The 20,720-nt window shown below is 55.6% G+C and overlaps 1 protein-coding gene across 4 annotated transcripts in view; it reads right to left on the bottom strand.

Annotated features, from left to right (window-relative positions):
* The window catches only part of GNB1L (G protein subunit beta 1 like), a 449,973-nt gene that overhangs the window by 253,469 nt on the left and 175,784 nt on the right, over nucleotides 1-20,720 (bottom strand). The window lies entirely within an intron of this gene.

The raw sequence follows: 20,720 nt of genomic DNA, 5'->3' as shown, positions 1-20,720 counted from the left end.
CAGCAGCCTGCACACTGCTCCGCCTGCGAGGTCACAGTGAGCTCTACCTGTGCAGAGCAGCCTGCCCACTGCTCCGCCTGCGAGGTCACAGCAAGCTCTACCTGTGCACAGCAGCCTGCACACTGCTCCGCGTGCGAGGTCACAGCGAGCTCGACCTGTGCACAGCAGCCTGCACACTGCTCCGCGTGCGAGGTCACAGCGAGCTCTACCTGTGCAGACCAGCCTGCACACTGCTCCGCGTGCGAGGTCACAGAGAGCTCTACCTATGCAGAGCAGCCTGCACACTGCTCCGCCTGCAAGGTCACAGCAAGCTCTACCTGTGCACAGCAGCCTGCACACTGCTCCTCGTGCGAGGTCAGACTGAGCTCTACCTGTGCAGACCAGCCTGCACACTGCTCCGCGTGCGAAGTCAAAGAGAGCTCTACCTGTGCAGAGCAGCCTGCACACTGCTCTGCCTGCGAGGTCACAGCGAGCTCTACCTGTGCAGAGCAGCCTGCACACTGCTCCGCGTGCGAGGTCACAGCGAGCTCTACCTGTGCACAGCAGCCTGCACACTGCTCCGCGTGCTCCGCCTGCGATGTCACAACGAGCTCTACCTGTGCAGAGCAGCCTGCACACTGCTCTGCCTGCGAGGTCACAGCGAGCTCTACCTGTGCACAGCAGCCTGCACACTGCTCCGCCTGTGAGGTCACAGCGAGCTCTACCTGCGCACAGCAGCCTGCACACTGCTCCGCGTGCTTCGCCTGCGATGTCACAACGAGCTCTACCTGTGCACAGCAGCCTGCACACTGCTCTGCCTGCGAGGTCACAGCGAGCTCTACCTGTGCACAGCAGCCTGCACACTGCTCCGCCTGCGAGGTCACAGTGAGCTCTACCTGTGCAGAGTAGCCTGCACACTGCTCTGCCTGCAAGGTCACAGCGAGCTCCACCTGTGCACAGCAGCCTCGAGGTCACAGTGAGCCCTACCTGTGCACAGCAGCCTGCACACTGCTCCGCCTGCGAGGTCACACTGAGCTCTACCTGTGCACATCAGCCTGCACACTGCTCCGCCTGCGAGGTCACAGCGAGCTCTACCTGTGCACAGCAGCCTGCACACTGCTCCGCGTGCAAGGTCACAGCAAGCTCTGCCTGTGCACAGCAGCCTGCACACTGCTCCGCGTGCTCGGCCTGCGAGGTCACACCAAGCTCTACCTGTGCAGAGCAGCCTGCACACTGCTCCGCCTGCGAGGTCACACCAAGCTCTGCCTGTCCAGAGCAGCCTGCACACTGCTCCGCCTGCGAGGTCACAGCGAGCTCTACCTGTGCACAGCAGCCTGTACACTGCTCCGCCTGCGAGGTCACAGCGAGCTCTACCTGTGCACAGCAGCCTGCACACTGCTCCGCCTGCGAGGTCACAGCGAGCTCTACCTGTACACAGCAGCCTGCACGCTGCTCCGCCTGCGAGGTCACAGCGAGCTCTACCTGTGCACAGCAGCCTGCACACCGCTCCGCGTGCGAGTTCACACCGAGCTCTACCTGTGCAGAGCAGCCTGCACCCTACTCCGCCTGCGAGGTCACACCGAGCTCTACCTGTGCATAGCAGCCTGCACACTGTTCCGCGTGCGAGGTCACAGCGAGCTCTACCTGTGCACAGCAGCCTGCACACTGTTCCGCGTGCGAGGTCACAGCGAGCTCTACCTGTGCACAGCAGCCTGCACACTGGTCCGCCTGCAAGGTCACAGCAAGCTCTACCTGTGCACAGCAGCCTGCACACTGGTCCGCCTGCAAGGTCTCAGCGAGCTCTACCTGTGCACAGCAGCCTGCAGACTGGTCCGCCTGCGAGGTCACAGCAAGCTCTACCTGTGCACAGCAGCCTGCACACTGGTCCGCCTGCAAGGTCACAGCGAGCTCTACCTGTGCAGAGCAGCCTGCACACTGCTCCGCCTGCGAGGTCACAGCGAGCTCTACCTGCTGCACACTGCTCCGCCTGCGAGGTCACAGCGAGCTCTACCTGTGCACAGAAGCCTGCACACTGCTCCTCGTGCAAGGTCACAGCGAGCTCTACCTGTGCAGAGCAGCCTGCACACTGCTCCTCGTGCGAGGTCACACTGAGCTCTACCTGTGCAGACCAGCCTGCACACTGCTCCGTGTGCGAGGTCACAGAGAGCTCTACCTGTGCAGAGCAGCCTCCACACTGCTCCGCCTGCGAGGTCACAGCGAGCTCTACCTGTGCAGAGCAGCCTGCACACTGCTCCGCCTGCGATGTCACAACGAGCTCTACCTGTGCAGAGCAGCCTGCACACTGCTCCACGTGCAAGGTCACAGCGAGCTCTACCTGTGCACAGCAGCCTGCACACTGCTCTGCCTGCGAGGTCACAGCGAGCTCTGCTTGTGCACAGCAGCCTGCACATGGCTCCGCCTGCGAGGTCATAGCGAGCTCTGCCTGTGCACAGCAGCCTGCACACGGCTCCGTCTGCGAGGTCATAGCGAGCTCTGCCTGTGCACAGCACCCTGCACACGGCTCCGCCTGCGAGGTCACAGCAAGCTCTACCTGTGCACAGCAGCCTGCACACTGGTCCACCTGCAAGGTCACAGCGAGCTCTACCTGTGCACAGCAGCCTGCACACTGGTCCGCCTGCAAGGTCACAGCGAGCTCTACCTGTGCACAGCAGCCTGCACACTGCTCCTCGTGCAAGGTCACAGCGAGCTCTACCTGTGCACAGCAGCCTGCACACTGCTCTGCCTGCGAGGTCACAGCAAGCTCTACCTGTGCACAGCAGCCTGCACACTGGTCCGCGTGCGAGGTCACAGCGAGCTCTACCTGTGCACAGCAGCCTGCACACTGCTCTGCCTGCGAGGTCACAGCAAGCTCTACCTGTGCACAGCAGCCTGTAAACTGGTCCGCCTGCGAGGTCACAGCAAGCTCTACCTGTGCACAGCAGCCTGCACACTGGTCCGCCTGCAAGGTCACAGCGAGCTCTACCTGTGCAGAGCAGCCTACACACTGCTCTGCCTGCGAGGTCGCAGCGAGCTCTACCTGCTGCACACTGCTCCTTGTGCGAGGTCACACTGAGCTCTACCTGTGCAGACTAGCCTGCACACTGCTCCGTGTGCGAGTTCACAGAGAGCTCTACCTGTGCAGAGCAGCCTGCACACTGCTCCGCCTGCGAGGTCACAGCGAGCTCGACCTGTGCACAGCAGCCTGCACACTGCTCCGCGCGCGAGGTCACAGCGAGCTCGACCTGTGCACAGCAGCCTGCACACTGCTCCGCCTGCGAGATCACAGCGAGCTCTATCTGTGCACAGCAGCCTGCACACTGCTCCGCGCGCGAGGTCACAGCGAGCTCTACCTGTGCACAGCAGCCTGCACACTGCTCCGCCTGCGAGGTCACAGCGAGCTCTACCTGTGCACAGCAGCCTGCACAAGCAGCCTGCACACTGCTCCGCGTGCTCCGCCTGCGAGGTCACACCGAGCTCTACCTGTGCACAGCAGCCTGCACACTGCTCCGCCTGCGAGGTCAAACCGAGCTCTGCCTGTGCAGAGCAGCCTGCACACTGCTCCGCCTGCGAGGTCACAGCGAGCTCTACCTGTGCACAGCAGCCTGCACACTGCTCCGCGTGCTCGGCCTGCGAGGTCACACCGAGCTCTACCTGTGCAGAGCAGCCTGCACACTGCTCCGCCTGCGAGGTCACACTGAGCTCTGCCTGTCCAGAGCAGCCTGCACACTGCTCCGCCTGCGAGGTCACAGCGAGCTCTACCTGTGCACAGCAGCCTGTACACTGCTCCGCCTGCGAGGTCACAGCGAGCTCTACCTGTGCACAGCAGCCTGCACACTGCTCCGCCTGTGAGGTCACAGCGAGCTCTACCTGTACACAGCAGCCTGCACGCTGCTCCGCCTGCGAGGTCACAGCGAGCTCTACCTGTGCACAGCAGCCTGCACACCGCTCCGCGTGCGAGTTCACACCGAGCTCTACCTGTGCAGAGCAGCCTGCACCCTACTCCGCCTGCGAGGTCACACCGAGCTCTACCTGTGCACAGCAGCCTGCACACTGTTCCGCGTGCGAGGTCACAGCGAGCTCTACCTTTGCACACCAGCCTGCACACTGCTCCACCTGCGAGGTCACAGCAAGCTCTACCTGTGCACAGCACAGCAGCCTGCACACTGGTCCGCCTGCAAGGTCACAGCAAGCTCTACCTGTGCACAGCAGCCTGCACACTGGTCCGCCTGCAATGTCACAGCGAGCTCGACCTGTGCACAGCAGCCTGCACACTGGTCCGCCTGCAAGGTCACAGCGAGCTCTACCTGTGCAGAGCATCCTGCACACTGCTACTCGTGCGAGGTCACAGCGAGCTCTACCTGTGCAGAGCAGCCTGCACACTGCTCTGCCTGCGAGGTCACAGCAAGCTCTACCTGTGCACAGCAGCCTGCACACTGGTCCGCGTGCGAGGTCACAGCGAGCTCTACCTGTGCACAGCAGCCTGCACACTGCTCTGCCTGCGAGGTCACAGCAAGCTCTACCTGTGCACAGCAGCCTGCAGACTGGTCCGCCTGCGAGGTCACAGCAAGCTCTACCTGTGCACAGCAGCCTGCACACTGGTCCGCCTGCAAGGTCACAGCGAGCTCTACCTGTGCAGAGCAGCCTGCACACTGCTCCTCATGCGACGTCACAGCGAGCTCCACATGTGCAGAGCAGCCTGCACACTGCTCCGCCTGCGAGGTCACAGCGAGCTCTACCTGCTGCACACTGCTCCGCCTGCGAGGTCACAGCGAGCTCTACCTGTGCACAGAAGCCTGCACACTGCTCCTCGTGCGAGGTCACAGCGAGCTCTACCTGTGCAGAGCAGCCTGCACACTGCTCCTCGTGCGAGGTCACACTGAGCTCTACCTGTGCAGACCAGCCTGCACACTGCTCCGTGTGCGAGGTCACAGAGAGCTCTACCTGTGCAGAGCAGCCTGCACACTGCTCCGCCTGCGAGGTCACAGCGAGCTCTACCTGTGCAGAGCAGCCTGCACACTGCTCCGCCTGCGAGGTCACAGCAAGCTCTACCTGTGCACAGCAGCCTGCACACTGCTCCGCCTGCGATGTCACAACGAGCTCTGCCTGTGCAGAGCAGCCTGCACACTGCTCCGCCTGCGAGGTCACAGCGAGCTCTGCCTGTGCACAGCAGCCTGCACACGGATCCGCCTCCGAGGTCACAGCGAGCTCTGCCTGTGCACAGTACCCTGCACACGGCTCCGCCTGCGAGATCACAGCGAGCTCTACCTGTGCACAGCAGCCTGCACACTGGTCCGCCTGCAAGGTCACAGCGAGCTCTACCTGTGCACAGCAGCCTGCACACTGGTCCGTTTGCAAGGTCACAGCGAGCTCTACCTGTGCACAGCAGCCTGCACACTGGTCCGCCTGCAAGGTCACAGCGAGCTCTACCTGTGCACAGCAGCCTGCACACTGCTCCTCGTGCAAGGTCACAGCGAGCTCTACCTGTGCAGAGCAGCCTGCACACTGCTCTGCCTGCGAGGTCACAGCAAGCTCTACCTGTGCACAGCAGCCTGCACACTGCTCCGCGTGCGAGGTCACAGCGAGCTCTACCTGTGCACAGCAGCCTGCACACTGCTCTGCCTGCGAGGTCACAGCAACCTCTACCTGTGCACAGCAGCCTGCAGACTGGTCCGCCTGCGAGGTCACAGCAAGCTCTACCTGTGCACAGCAGCCTGCACACTGGTCCGCCTGCAAGGTCACAGCGAGCTCTACCTGTGCAGAGCAGCCTGCACACTGCTCCTCGTGCGACGTCACAGCGAGCTCTACCTGTGCAGAGCAGCCTGCACACTGTTCTGCCTGCGAGGTCGCAGTGAGCTCTACCTGCTGCACACTGCTCCGCCTGCGAGGTCACAGCGAGCTCTACCTGTGCACAGAAGCCTGCACACTGCTCCTCGTGCGAGGTCACACTGAGCTCTACCTGTGCAGACCAGCCTGCACACTGCTCCGTGTGCGAGGTCACAGAGAGCTCTACCTGTGCAGAGCAGCCTGCACACTGCTCCGCCTGCGAGGTCACAGCAAGCTCGACCTGTGCACAGCAGCCTGCACACTGCTCCGCGCGCGAGGTCACAGCGAGCTCGACCTGTGCACAGCAGCCTGCACACTGCTCCGCCTGCGAGGTCACAGCGAGCTCTACCTGTGCACAGCAGCCTGCACACTGCTAAGCGCGAGGTCACAGCGAGCTCTACCTGTGCACAGCAGCCTGCACACTGCTCCGCCTGCGAGGTCACAGCGAGCTCTACCTGTGCACAGCAGCCTGCACAAGCAGCCTGCACACTGCTCCGCGTGCTCCGCCTGCGAGGTCACACCGAGCTCTACCTGTGCACAGCAGCCTGCACACTGCTCCGTGTGCGAGGTCACAGCGAGCTCTACCTGTGCACAGCAGCCTGCACACTGCTCCGCCTGCGAGGTCAAACCGAGCTCTGCCTGTGCACAGCAGCCTGCACACTGCTCCGCCTGCGAGGTCACTGCGAGCTCTACCTGTGCACAGCAGCCTGCACACTGCTCCGCGTGCGAGGTCACAGCGAGCTCGACCTGTGCACAGCAGCCTGCACACTGCTCCGCGTGCGGGGTCACACCGAGCTCAACCTGTGCACAGCAGCCTGCACACTGCTCCGCGTGCGAGGTCACAGCGAGCTCAACCTGTGCACAGCAGCCTGCACACTGCTCCGCGTGCGAGGTCACAGCGAGCTCTACCTGTGCACAGCAGCCTGCACACTGCTCCGCCTGCGAGGTCACAGCGAGCTCTACCTGTGCAGAGCAGCCTGCATACTGCTCCGCATGCGAGGTCACAGTGAGCTCTACCTGTGCACAGCAGCCTGCACACTGCTCCGCCTGCGAGGTCACAGCGAGCTCTACCTGTGCAGAGCAGCCTGCACACTGCTCCGCGTGCGAGGTCACAGCGAGCTCTACCTGTGCAGAGCAGCCTGCACACTGCTCCGCGTGCTCTGTGCCTGTGAGGTCACACCGAGCTCTACCTGTGCACAGCAGCCTGCACACTGCTCCGCCTGCGAGGTCACAGCGAGCTCCACCTGTGCACAGCAGCCTGCACACTGCTCCGCGTGCGAGATCACAGCGAGCTCTACCTGTGCACAGCAGCCTGCACGCTGCTCCGCCTGCGAGGTCACACCGAGCTCTACCTGTGCACAGCAGCCTGCACGCTGCTCCGCCTGCGAGGTCACAGAGAGCTCTACCTGTCCACAGCTGCCTGCACACTGCTCCACCTTCGAGGTCACAGTGAGCTCTACCTGTGCAGAGCAGCCTGCACGCTGCTCTGCCTGCGAGTTCACACTGTTCTACCTGTGCACAGCAGCCTGCACACTGCTCTGCGTGCTCCGCCTGCAAGGTCACAGTGAGCTCTACCTCTGCACAGCAGCCTGCAGACTGCTCTGCCTGCGAGGTCACAGCGAGCTCTACCTGTGCAGAGCAGCCTGCACACTGCCCCGCGTACGAGGTCACAGCAAGCTCTACCTGTGCACAGCAGCCTGCAAACTGCTCCGCGTGCGAGATCACAGCGAGCTCTACCTGTGCACAGCAACCTGCAAACTGCTCCGCCTGCGAGGTCACAGCGAGCTCTGCCTGTGCACAGCAGCCTGCACACTGCTCTGTCTGCCTGCGAGGTCACAGCGAGCTCTGCCTGTGCAGAGCAGCCTGCACACTGCTCCGCCTGCGAGGTCACAGCTGTGCACAGCAGTCTGCACACTGCTCCGCCTGCGAGGTCACAGCGAGCTCTACCTGTGCACAGCAGCCTGCACACTGCTCCGCCTGCGAGGTCACACCGAGCTCTGCCTGTGCAGAGCAGCCTGCACACTGCTGCGCCTGCGAGGTCACACCGAGCTCTGCCTGTGCACAGCAGCCTGCACACTGCTCCGCCTGCGAGGTCACAGCGAGCTCTACCTGTGCACAGCAGCCTGCACACTGCTTCGCGTGCTCCGTGCCTGTGAGGTCACAGCGAGCTCTACCTGTGCACAGCAGCCTGCACACTGCTCCGCATGCGAGGTCACAGTGAGCTCTACCTGTGCACAGCAGCCTGCACACTGCTCCGCGTGCGAGGTCACACCAAGCTCTGCCTGTGCAGAGCAGCCTCACACTGCTCCGCCTGCGAGGTCACAGCGAGCTCTACCTGTGCACAGCAGCCTGCACACTGCTCCGCCTGCGAGGTCACACCGAGCTCTGCCTGTGCAGAGCAGCCTGCACACTGCTCCGCCTGCGAGGTCACAGCGAGCTCTACCTGTGCAGAGCAGCCTCACACTGCTCCGCCTGCGAGGTCACAGCGAGCTCTACCTGTGCACAGCAGCCTGCACACTGCTCTGCGTGCGAGGTCACAGCGAGCTCTACCTGTGCACAGCAGCCTGCACACTGCTCCGCCTGCGAGGTCACACCGAGCTCTACCTGTGCAGAGCAGCCTCACACTGCTCTGCCTGCGAGGTCACAGCAAGCTCTACCTGATCACAGCAGCCTGTACACTGCTCCTCGTGCGAGGTCACAGCAAGCTCTACCTGTGCACAGCAGCCTGCACACTGCTCTGCCTGCCAGGTCACACCGAGCTCTACCTGTGCACAGCAGCCTGCACACTGCTCCTCCTGCGAGGTCACAGCGAGCTCTACCTGTGCACATCAGCCTGCACACTGCTCCGCCTGCGAGGTCACAGCGAGCTCTACCTGTGCACAGCAGCCTGCACACTGCTCCGCCTGCGAGGTCACAGCGAGCTCTACCTGTGCACAGCAGCCTCCACACTGCTCCGCCTGCGAGGTCACAGCGAGCTCTACCTGTGCAGAGCAGCCTGCACACTGCTCCGCCTGCGAGGTCACACCGAGCTCTACCTGTGCAGAGCAGCCTGCGCACTGCTCCGCCTGCGAGGTCACAGCGAGCTCTACCTGTGCAGAGCAGCCTGCGCACTGCTCCGCCTGCGAGGTCACAGCGAGCTCTACCTGTGCAGAGCAGCCTGCGCACTGCTCCGCCTGCAAGGTCACACCGAGCTCTACCTGTGCAGAGCAGCCTGCGCACTGCTCCGCCTGCGAGGTCACAGCGAAATCTACCTGTGCACAGCAGCCTGCGCACAGCTCCGCGTGCGAGGTCACAGCGAGTTCTACCTGTGCACAGCAGCCTGCGCACTGCTCTGCCTGCCAGGTCACAGCGAGCTCTATCTGTGCACAGCAGCCTGCACACTGCTCCGCGTGCGAGGTCACACCGAGCTCTACCTGTGCAGAGCAGCCTGCACACTGCTCCACCTGCGAGGTCACAGCGAGCTCTACCTGTGTACAGCAGCCTGCACACTGCTCCGCCTGCGAGGTCACAGCGAGCTCTACCTGTGCGCAGCAGCCTGCACACTGCTCCGCGTGCTCCGCCTGCAAGATCACACCGAGCTCTACCTGTGCAGAGCAGCCTGCACACTGCTCCACCTGCGAGGTCACAGTGAGCTCTACCTCTGCACAGCAGCCTGCACACTGCTCGCCTGCGAGGTCACAGCGAGCTCTACCTCGGCACAGCAGCCTGCACACTGCTTTGCGTGCGAGGTCACAGCGAGCTCTACCTGTGCAGAGCTGCCTGCACACTGCTCCTCGTGCGAGGTCACAGCGAGCTCTACCTGTGCACAGCAGCCTGCACACTGCTCCGCGTGCGAGGTCACAGCGAGCTCTACCTGTGCACAGCAGCCTGCACACTGCTCCGCCTGCAAGATCACACCGAGCTCTACCTGTGCAGAGCAGCCTCACACTGCTCCGCCTGCGAGGTCACAGCGAGCTCTACCTGTGCACAGCAGCCTGCACACTGCTCTGCGTGCGAGGTCACAGCGAGCTCTACCTGTGCACAGCAGCCTGCACACTGCTCCGCCTGCGAGGTCACACCGAGCTCTACCTGTGCAGAGCAGCCTCACACTGCTCTGCCTGCGAGGTCACAGCAAGCTCTACCTGATCACAGCAGCCTGTACACTGCTCCTCGTGCGAGGTCACAGCAAGCTCTACCTGTGCACAGCAGCCTGCACACTGCTCTGCCTGCCAGGTCACACCGAGCTCTACCTGTGCACAGCAGCCTGCACACTGCTCCTCCTGCGAGGTCACAGCGAGCTCTACCTGTGCACATCAGCCTGCACACTGCTCCGCCTGCGAGGTCACAGCGAGCTCTACCTGTGCACAGCAGCCTGCACACTGCTCCGCGTGCGAGGTCACAGCGAGCTCTACCTGTGCACAGCAGCCTCCACACTGCTCCGCCTGCGAGGTCACAGCGAGCTCTACCTGTGCAGAGCAGCCTGCGCACTGCTCCGCCTGCGAGGTCACACCGAGCTCTACCTGTGCAGGGCAGCCTGCGCACTGCTCCGCCTGCGAGGTCACAGCGAGCTCTACCTGTGCAGAGCAGCCTGCGCACTGCTCCGCCTGCGAGGTCACAGCGAGCTCTACCTGTGCAGAGCAGCCTGCGCACTGCTCCGCCTGCGAGGTCACACCGAGCTCTACCTGTGCAGAGCAGCCTGCGCACTGCTCCGCCTGCGAGGTCACAGCGAAATCTACCTGTGCACAGCAGCCTGCGCACAGCTCTGCGTGCGAGGTCACAGCGAGTTCTACCTGTGCACAGCAGCCTGCGCACTGCTCTGCCTGCCAGGTCACAGCGAGCTCTATCTGTGCACAGCAGCCTGTACACTGCTCCGCGTGCAAGGTCACACCGAGCTCTACCTGTGCAGAGCAGCCTGCACACTGCTCCACCTGCGAGGTCACAGCGAGCTCTACCTGTGTACAGCAGCCTGCACACTGCTCCGCCTGCGAGGTCACAGCGAGCTCTACCTGTGCGCAGCAGCCTGCACACTGCTCCGCGTGCTCCGCCTGCAAGATCACACCGAGCTCTACCTGTGCAGAGCAGCCTGCACACTGCTCCACCTGCGAGGTCACAGTGAGCTCTACCTCTGCACAGCAGCCTGCACACTGCTCGCCTGCGAGGTCACAGCGAGATCTACCTCGGCACAGCAGCCTGCACACTGCTTTGCGTGCGAGGTCACAGCGAGCTCTACCTGTGCAGAGCTGCCTGCACACTGCTCCTCGTGCGAGGTCACAGCGAGCTCTACCTGTGCACAGCAGCCTGCACACTGCTCCGCGTGCGAGGTCACAGCGAGCTCTACCTGTGCACAGCAGCCTGCACACTGCTCCGCCTGCAAGATCACACCGAGCTCTACCTGTGCAGAGCAGCCTGCACACTGCTCTGCCTGCGAGGTCACAGCGAGCTCTACCTCTGCACAGCAGCCTGCACACTGCTCCGCCTGCGAGGTCACAGCAAGCTCTACCTCTGCACAGCTGCCTGCACACTGCTCCGCGTGCGAGGTCACAGCGAGCTCTGCCTGTGCACAGCAGCTTGCACACTGCTCCGCCTGTGAGGTCACCGCGAGCTCTACCTGTGCACAGCAGCCTGCACACTGCTCCTTGTGCGAGGTCACAGCGAGCTCTACCTGTGCACAGCAGCCTGCGCACTGCTCCTTGTGCAAGGTCACAGCGAGCTCTACCTGTGCAGAGCAGCCTGCGCACTGCTCCGCCTGCGAGGTCACAACGAGCTCTACCTGTGCAGAGCAGCCTGCGCACTGCTCCGCCTGCGAGGTCACACCGAGCTCTACCTGTGCACAGCAGCCTGCGCACTGCTCCGCCTGCGAGGTCACAGCGAACTCTACCTGTGCACAGCAGCCTGCGCACCGCTCCGCGTGCGAGGTCACAGCGAGCTCTACCTGTGCACAGCAGCCTGCGCACTGCTGCGCCTGTGAGGTCACAGCGAACTCTACCTGTGTACAGCAGCCTGCACACTGCTCCGCCTGCGAGGTCACAGCGAGCTCTACCTGTGCACAGCAGCCTGCACACTGCTCCGCGTGCTCCGCCTGCAAGATCACACCGAGCTCTACCTGTGCAGAGCAGCCTGCACACTGCTCCACCTGCGAGGTCACAGCGAGCTCTACCTCTGCACAGCAGCCTGCACACTGCTCCGCCTGCGAGGTCACAGCGAGCTCTACCTCTGCACAGCAGCCTGCACACTGCTCCGCGTGCGAGGTCACAGCGAGCTCTACCTGTGCACAGCAGCCTGCAAACTTCTCCTTGTGCGAGGTCACAGCGAGCTCTACCTGTGCACAGCAGCCTGCACACTGCTCCGCGTGCGAGGTCACAGCGAGCTCTACCTGTGCACAGCAGCCTGCACACTGCTCCGCCTGCAAGATCACACCGAGCTCTACCTGTGCAGAGCAGCCTGCACACTGCTCCGCCTGCGAGGTCACAGCGAGCTCTACCTGTGCAGAGCAGCCTGCGCACTGCTCCGCCTGCAAGGTCACAGCGAGCTCTGCCTGTGCACAGCAGCTTGCACACTGCTCCGCCTCCCAGGTCACACCGAGCTCTACCTGTGCTCAGCAGCCTGCTTTCGGGCATGTGTGCGTCGAGAGTTTATATCCGGGAACACCAGTGGTCGGAGTGTGTGAAAAGAAATAGTGGAACAATGTTCCCTGCTGGCCTGCACCCACTCCCCACAAACTCCATCACCACGTCCCCTCCCACAAACAATACACACCACCAAACACTTGCACCTGCCGTTTAAAGGAACGTTCAGTGCAGTGCACTGAAAGTGCCAGTTTCAATTTCTTCCTACACTTTTATTTTAAAAACGAAACCATTCCGGAACGGTTTCTTTTTAAAATAAAAGTATAGGAGCTGTAAAAGGTCATTTAAAAAAGTAGAGGAGCACCGCTCCTGACCGCTCCCGCTCACTTCGACCACTGGCCCGGAACACACTTAACCTTGGGGTTCCGGTCTTGTGGCGTGAAGACCATTCAGCAGTCTCATGTGTGGCGTCGCCCTGCAGTGAGACCATTTCCTTCATGCAGGCCCTGACCTGGGCAGGTGCGGGCTGCAGGTGGGCATATGGGGCTTTACCTGACATATACGAGAGAAGCTGGGCATATGAGGCTGCATCTGGGGTATGGTGGGGATACCTGGATATGCGCGCCTGACTCCGGGCATATGAGGCGGAGCGTGGCATGCAATAAAGCCAGAACTATGGGCTTTGGCAATACTGGTTGAAACTGCGTTCCTAGTGGTCCAATGGGGAGGTTTGAGACCAGGGGCAGAGATGTCCTTATTTGGGGGCGGTGAACCCCTGAGCCGGGCATTTCCCAGATCATCTCTAATGGTCCTGCTACTGCACTGCCAACAGGATTGCTTATGATAAGGATTTCCAGGAGGGGCGTGGCCCATCGCAATAAAGACCACGCCCTTTCCCAAGGACCAAGGTCAAGGCCCACAGCACATATGAAGGCCAGAAGGAGAAGGGCATGGACCTGAATAAATAAGCACACTAGGGTCCTCTAAACCTCCCTACGACTGGCCGGTCACCACCCTGGGAATATCCTTAGGATCAGGCGTGTTCCTTGGGGATTCGATTTAGGACATTTAGGTCCTAAGTAGCTTTGATGTTCTCTGGACTTGATCTCTCCGTCTTGCACAGCCCCCACAATCCCGCAGGCATTACCCCAACGTCTCCCTTACGTTTGGAAATGGGTGCCTCCTGGACCATGGAGAACTCTTCCAGCCAGAACCTTGTAAGCCAGGCAGAGGGCACCTTACTTCAGAGGGAAGGGGAGCTACTTTAGGGGCCAAGAAGGCCTGGGTTGTTTATTGCTCAGATGATCAGAAGCTGGAATGTGGGGGGCTTTCACCCACATGCTCATCTTGGCATTGTGCGGTGTGGTGACCCATGGGGAGGTTCCATCAGAGGCTGTTGGTGTGAGTGCAGGGGGTGTTACTGCAGTACTCCTCCGATCCTGCAATAAAGACTGACCAGTCCACTCACATATAGTGTCAGAGGCTTCATGACAGATACCCTTGTCCGTACCACCTTCCCCATTGTGTATGGCGGTGTCTGTCTATCATGTGAACATAAACCGGGTCCTTCACCGCTGCGTCTGTTTTCTGCTACCCCTTGGCAAACACACCCACGGCCTCATTTTCTAGAGGGTGACTCCCAACCACACAACGGAAAGAGAGAAAAGCAGTGCACACAATGTGTTGTCTAAATGTCCAGTTCCATTGCCCGTGCATCCTTAAGGATCCAGGGCAGCCGCTCGCTTCAAGCGCACAGATAGGCACTTCCCAGGACACCTACTGTCCAGCCTGATCAGGTGACCTCCATCCTTAAAGATAAGAGGACCTGTCTAATCTAGTTGCCAACATAACTCATTCCAATCTGTAGGTGCTTATCCAGAACAGTTTTTTTTCTTGGCATTCTGGGACTTGTAGTTCAGCTTTTCCAATTATAAACCTAAGACTACAAGTCCCAGAATGGAAAGAAAAAAACAGGACTGCATAAGCACCTGCAGATTAGAATGGGTCATGTTGGCAACTATGGTCTACGTCCTAAACTTGGCAAATACTGCCAGCTAAACATACAAAGAAGGCAGTCCCCGGCTTCCACTTCGAGAGCTCCACATCCATGCTTTGATCAGTGCTGCCAGCGGTGCCCCACGAAGGCGCCCTAATATTATTACTGCTGCCTGTAGAAAGAAACTTTTATGTAAACTTGCATCTTTTAATGTGTCATGAATTACTAGGAGCAAAGGAGAATGGACTACAAAAAGATTCATTTTACAAATAAAAGATACATTTACTTGCCTAAAAAATACCAACACTGGGAATGGGAATTACTTGTTTACTTCCTAAGAAATTATTTTAATGTCAATTTAAAAAAACAGGAAGTAAAATACCCCCACTTCAAAATCTTATCTGGAGACTTGGTAACTTGCATAACACAGCAGGCCCTGAATTCAGAGTTATAGCTGAAACTTTGGTCTCACAAAACAAACAGTAAAACATGAATTGACATAGAAATATATGTAAATATTTAAATTATTTGAAAAGAATAAAAACGAAATAAAATAAAACGGAATTCCTAGAATAGAGACAGTCAGTTGTTAGTAAATATAGCAGCATTTGTTGGGATTAAAATTCGATAAAGTGTTTGCAACTACATTTTAGTTTACCAGGCCCATTAGCTACCAAAGAGGAGAAGAGTGTGGTCAAAATCTAGCCGCAAGCTGCTAGTCGGGCATAAAAGTCACTCGAACCCTGACATGAATCCCTCATGGACTACTTCAACTCCAAAATACACACCAGGTAAACCATCCCCCCTGCTCTTCCACCCCCAACCCCGGCCCTCAAACATTCCAACGCATAGGACATGTTCCACTCCATCGACACAGACACCCTCACTACCAAACCAAACCTGCACACCACCTGGATGATGCATGCCCACATCAATCTGCATGCAGTTGCATCACCACCATAGCTCCCCACTGGGTCAACATCATCGACTCCGGTCTCTCACACGGTACTATCCCCACTGCACTCAATGGGACAAATGACATCCCTCCTCAAAAAAACATCCATCAAGCACACGCTCCCCAAAAATTACAACCCGATCACTATCCTTCCATAACTCGTCAGAATCATGGAAATCTTCATCGTTACTCAACTGCCACACCACATCACCACAAGCAACATACTCTACCCCTTCCAATCTGGCTTTCCACCTAGAAACAGCACTGTAACTGGTACACTTATCCTCGATGGCCTCCACAACATCACTGACAAATAGATACGCAGCCTTACTTGTACTCCTCGACCTCTCTGCAGCCTTCGACACCATCGACCATACCATTCTATTCAACATCCTGTCCACCAACACGAAACTCTCAGGCGCCATCCTCGACTGGTTTGCCCCTTCCTTACTGACATGAGAAACTGTCTCCATGCCCCCTTTTCGAGCTCACCCCGCCAGTTTTAAGCACAGCATCTCGCAAGGCACCTCCCTTTCACCACTCCTCTCAACCTATATTTTGAATCGCTTGGTCAGATTCTTAGCAAACACAACATCTCTTTCAACAAATACACAGATGACGCCCATTCCCTTTCACAACTCCACCGCCTCAAAATCTGTCTCTCCACCATCACCAACTCGATGCCCACCTAATCCTCAAGCTCCACCCTTCCTAAACGGAACTCCTCCTCATCTATCCACGCCCCCAAGATACATACCCAAACGCACCCCCTGGATCAACAAACTCCCCACACATATCCCTCTCCACACCTGTCAAATCGCTTGGTTTCACCATCGCCCCCACCTTGCTTCACACACCACAAATCTACTGTCACCAAAACATGCAATCTACAAATATGCCTCCTGCACAAGATGAGATGCATCCTTCCTCTCGACGACTTCAACACCGCAGTCCAAGCACTGGTTCTCCCTAAGCTGGACTAGGCCAATGCTCTCCTCATTGGACTCCCCCAGCAGCCCACTTACCCCCCAGCAAGCCATCCAAAAGCAGCGGCCAGACTCATCCTCCACCTACCCATGCATTCATTCATCACCCAAGCTCTCGCCCAGCTGCACTAGCTGCCAGTACCCCAATGAATTGTCTTTCATAGTCATCCACCACAAATCCCAACTTACCTTCATGACAAACGCACACCCATCAGCCACACAAACACCAGACAAGCGAGCTAACATCTCATACACATTCACTCCGCAAACTCACAAACACACAAAAACAAGCATTTACCCACTGGGCACCCAGGGCTTGGAACACCCTACTTCTTCACATATGCACTGCACCCTGCATCCCCACTTTCAGAAAGAGCCTCAAAATATACCTCTTTCCCCAAACAATCCTGCCTCTCCAGAAATGTCGTCAGGCCTAGTATTCTAGTCACTGTTTGTTCCTCTCCCCCCCCCTCCTTTCCCTCACTTATTGTCAATGCCCTTGCACTATCAGAAATGTCGTCAGGCCCAGTACGATAGTTATTGATTTGTTCCTCTCCTCCCCCCCTTCCCTCCCTTCCCTCAATCATTGTCGATACTCTTGCACTATCAGAAATGTCATCAGGCCTAGTACGATAGTTATTGTTAGTTCCTCTCCTCCCCTCCCCATCCCCCTTCCTTGGTTGAAGGAAATGCATGGTTGCAGCAGCATGAAACACACATGCAGTTATGGATGCACACAGACACTGGGTTCATTGATTTAGAAAATAAACTATCCTTTGCTGCCATCAGTGCTTCCGTTGGTCCCTAAATCAAAAGAAAAATTCGACTCAAGCCTTCTGGGGTGGTGCCACTACCCTCGCATTCCTTGACGCCCCATGCCTCTGGGAACATGTGCACGTATGTACGTGATATGAGAGGTCATGTGGAGCACTGAGACATGCATGGCGGTGGTGGAGTAATGGGCGGGTTGGGTGCAAACACACCCACAGTGCCCACTGGGCATAACCTCTTGCCACGCCCAGTGGATAGTGTACCAGTTACAGAACAGCTCCGTAGGCTTACCTTGGACCACTCATGAAACGCTGCGGCCTGGAGAAGCCAAAGCGGGCAACCCCATTATTATGGAGGAGGCCTGAAGCTCCCTCTAGCTAGACCCAGACATTCTTCTGGCGTAGAAAGGGGTCCAGCAGGTCAGTCTAGTGATTGCAGTTACTGCCCCTCCTGCGTAGGTGTGGAGAGCAGTGTCGCTTTCCTTTGTCCGGTCTACGCGGCTATTAGATCACATTGATAGTTCCCCGTGTAGCGCACAGATGGAATTAGACCTTAAAGGGATGCGTTGCTTTTCGTTTAATCGGATACACCTAATCCTCTGGTACTTGCAATGTCAAATCATTTAAGAAGAGACTGGAGGATGAGATTGCAAAACAGGAAATGGTTTGGTGGACTCAGATGGTTCTGGTACTCGGGCTTCCTTTTAGTCCCCATTTAACTTTCTTACCCTCTGTGTAGAACTATTTTGCACATTTGTATCAGTATTTAATATCTTTAAAGAAAGAAATCTCAGAGTCTGTCTAAGACTATGGGCCTCATTACAGTTTTGCTGGTATCCCGCTGCTCGATATCCCGGTATTACCAGGAATACTACGGGCGGTGGAGACGCCGGTAAATTCCCATTCCATGGAGTCCCGTATGAATCCATGGGATGGGACTGCCAGAATGACTGGCAAAGGGACTACTGGTGCCGGTGATTCTGGCATTTATTTGCCGCTAGGGGCCTGATCTACCGGCAGGTCAGGCCTGCCGTTAGATCACTGCCCCCACCGGCACACTTCTATTTCCATTCCATGGTCAGTAAAAATGGCGGTGCTAGAATTACCAGCATTTTTTCCAGACCGGGGGAACTCATAATGAGTCCCATGTATCAGTTTACATGTTTTTAATGTCATCCTAAGAGACCAGGGAATCGATAGTTTTAATAAGGTAAACTTATTAACTTAATGGGTTTATTTGTAGGTTTGTTTAGCACTCAATTGTGGAGGTATGTGCATAATATGCATTTTTAATGAATTTGTTTCCAAAATATAGTCATATAATTATAAGAATTTTTATTTTTTAGTAGAAAACTAGGGGTTTGGTTATCAAGCAATTCATAGAAGGACATGGAGTGTAATACAGTGTTCTTGCCCGTCATAGTAGACCTCGGCACGTTTATGTGATTATGAGCTAGGAGTAACACATTCTAAGCATCATATATATCAGTTAGGAGTAACACATACTAAGCATGACATATATCAGCTGGGAGTAACATATGAAGCATGACATATATCAGCTGGGAGTAACACATACTAAGCATCATATATATCAGCTAGGAGTAACACATACTAAGCATGATATATATATCAGCTAGGAGTAACATATGAAGCATGACATATATCAGCTGAGAGTAACACATTCTAAGCATCATATATATCAGCTAGGAGTAACATACTAAGGATGATATATTTCAGCGGGGAGTAACACATACTAAAAATGAAATATATCAGCTAGTAGTAACACATACTAGGCATCATATATATCAGCTAAGAGTAACATACTAAGCATGATATATCAGCTGGGAGTAACACATACTAGGCATGATATATATCAGCTAGGAGTAACATACTAAGCATGATATATATCAGCTAGGAGTAACACATACTAAGCATGATATATATATAAGCTAGGAGTAACATATGAAGCATGACATATATCAGCTGGGAGTAACACATTCTAAGCATCATATATATCAGCTAGGAGTAACATACTAAGGATGATATATTTCAGCGGGGAGTAATACATACTAAACATGAAATATATCAGCTAGTAGTAACACATACTATTCATCATATATACCAGCTAAGAGTAACATACTAAGCATGATATATCAGCTGGGAGTAATACATACTAGGCATGATATATATCAGCTAGGAGTAACATACTAAGCATGATATATATCAGCTAAGAGTAACACATACTAAGCATGATATATATATAAGCTAGGAGTAACATATTAAGCATGACATATCAGCTGGGAGTAACACATTCTAAGCATCATATATATCAGCTAGAAGTAACATATGAAGCATGACATATATCAGCTGGCAGTAACACATTCTAAGCATCATATATATCAGCTAGGAGTAACACATACTAAGCATGATATATATATCAGCTAGGAGTAACATATGAAGCATGATATATATCAGCTGAGCTGGGAGTAACACATTCTAAGTATCATATATATCAGCTAGGCGTAACATACTAAGGATGTTATATTTCAGCGGGGAGTAACACATACTAAACATGAAATATATCAGCTAGTAGTAACACATACTAGGCATCATATATATCAGCTAAGAGTAACATACTAAGCATGATATATATCAGCTAGGAGTAACACATACTAAGCATGATATATATATATAAGCTAGGAGTAACATATTAAGCATGACATATCAGCTGGGAGTAACACATTCTAAGCATCATATATATCAGCTAGGAGTAACATACTAAGGATGATATATTTCAGCGGGGAGTAACACATACCAAACATGAAATATATCAGCTAGTAGTAACACATACTAAGCATCATATATATCAACTAGGGGTAACATACTAAGCATCATATATCAGCTAGGATTAACACATACTAAGCATCATATATAACACGCTAAGCATCATATATATCAACTAGGAGTAACATACTAAGCATGATATATATTTGTCAAGTATAGAGGAAACAATATTCTAATACAGCAAATTATGTAGGACTGTTCACAATTCACAAGCCCTTTGTTGTTAGGAAGTTGCTGGTCTGTTCTTGCTCTTCATATTATGAAATCTAAGTCAATGTTATTATGTGGCAATGTTTTTTCTGATAATTTTACCCTTTCCTTTTTGTTGGACTATATAGAACTGTGTGATTTGTTTAGGATATATTTGCAACTTATTGCAGAGATAAAGTATTTGAGTCCATCCTAGTATTGTGTGGAGGGAACTATAGGATGAACAGTCCTGGCGGGGGGGGGGGGGCAATGAGATTAATTCTGATAACCATATACTAGTTCCCCGTGATTATCCTTCTATGATGTATAAACAGTCTCACGCAGAACTAATAAATGCCCTGCTGAGTTTATGTTCAGCTGTGAAAAACCCTCGGGAGGCGACAGATTTTCAAACTGATTATAAACGTAATGCACTGAATATGTTCGATTTCATGTAGAATGCAAGGAAAATGGGATGGGGGATTCCAGTAATTCTTAGATATCATATCAAATGGATGCTAACCAGAGATAATTTTACATGGGTGTAAATTCTTCTGTTCAGTACCGCTATCAAAAGTACAAACCATATGACAGTGTGCTTTATACGACACTTGTTTTTGATAGCTTATTCAC

Source organism: Ambystoma mexicanum, chromosome 10, assembly GCF_040938575.1.
Source record: "Ambystoma mexicanum isolate Mex_15411 chromosome 10, UKY_AmexF1_1, whole genome shotgun sequence".
Taxonomy (NCBI): Eukaryota; Metazoa; Chordata; class Amphibia; order Caudata; family Ambystomatidae; genus Ambystoma; species Ambystoma mexicanum.
Note: the sequence above shows the minus strand (reverse complement) of the source record. Positions and strands in the feature narration are given on the sequence as shown.